Here is a 1,038-nt window from a genome sequence, read left to right on the forward strand (position 1 = left end):
GTAAACAAAGTAAAGATCAACATTATCATGTGTGTCTTCTGGATCTTTCTGGTTCAGGTTCTGCAGGAGCTCCTCATTTCCAGCTCATTCCTGTTCTGATTGCTTCATAACTTCCTGGAACAAAAACACACATCAGTGCATAAATGTTGTAACATCTGTGTGTGAGAGTCAGAACGTTTATGTTCTGGACCATGAAATGTCCATATCTGCTCTAGAACAGCGTTCTGTGTTCCACAGTTCTACTGTCAGGAGAACCGGCTCCAAATGGAGCGTTCCTCATAAACACAGATGTTTGCTGTTATTCAGACTAAACAGAACCGTCTGTGTTCATGTCAAAGTCCATCAGCTGTTCATGAAGAAGCAGATCCTCCAACACTCTGATGTTTCTGTGTTTGCAGAGGTCAACAGGTCACACAGAGAGTCCAGTCTGCAGCATCCAGCTGTGGATCCATGAAGAGTGACCGGTCCAAAGATGGTCCTCCAGACTTCAGAACTGAACCAGGACCTTCAGACTCGCAGTAAGAACCAGTTTCTAGAGAACAGAGCAGAGTTCAGCTCTCTGGACATCAGAAATGATCTCAAGTCTGACATATTTTCTGTTTGGATCCAAATGAGATCTTCTTCAATCTGTTTCTCCTTAGTGTCCTTGGAGAGAAGAAGAGGAGCGGACCCCAGTCTGCAGAAAGACCCAGAGCTGGTGAGTCAGAGCCTGATCATCTGATTCTTCCGGAAACATCTGCTGGGGTTGTGTTGAACACTCAAAAATGATCTTTCTTCTCTGCTCTTTCAGCAGATGTTGGTCTCCAGTAGATTTTTGGAGAACATCAGATCAGTCTGAGGAGCAGAAGTGAACATGTGTCTGAAGGAACTGAAGAAGCAGGAAGAGAAACGCTCCTCAACGAGGTCTACACTGAGCTCTACATCAAAGAGGAACTGAGACGAGAGACTTACACACAACATGAGGTGATGCAGCTGGAGACAACCACCAAGACAAACAAGCTCCATGGCACTGCAATCAAGAACCCAGACATCTTCAAA

At 45.1% G+C, this 1,038-nt stretch overlaps 1 long non-coding RNA gene across 2 annotated transcripts; it reads left to right on the forward strand.

The window, feature by feature from the left end:
- Positions 1-286: 286 nt before the first annotated feature.
- On the forward strand, positions 287-1,031 carry LOC112140568. 2 transcript variants are annotated; one of them, XR_002918198.2, is made up of 3 exons: positions 287-518; positions 642-697; positions 791-1,031. It is a non-coding gene; the product is annotated as an uncharacterized LOC112140568 (long non-coding RNA). The 2 variants fall into 2 exon arrangements; XR_002918197.2 differs by having other exon boundaries at positions 794-1,031.
- The last annotated feature ends 7 nt before the right edge of the window (positions 1,032-1,038 follow it).

The sequence above is a fragment of the Oryzias melastigma genome, unplaced genomic scaffold (assembly GCF_002922805.2).
Source record: "Oryzias melastigma strain HK-1 unplaced genomic scaffold, ASM292280v2 sc03233, whole genome shotgun sequence".
NCBI classification, from domain to species: domain Eukaryota; kingdom Metazoa; phylum Chordata; class Actinopteri; order Beloniformes; family Adrianichthyidae; genus Oryzias; species Oryzias melastigma.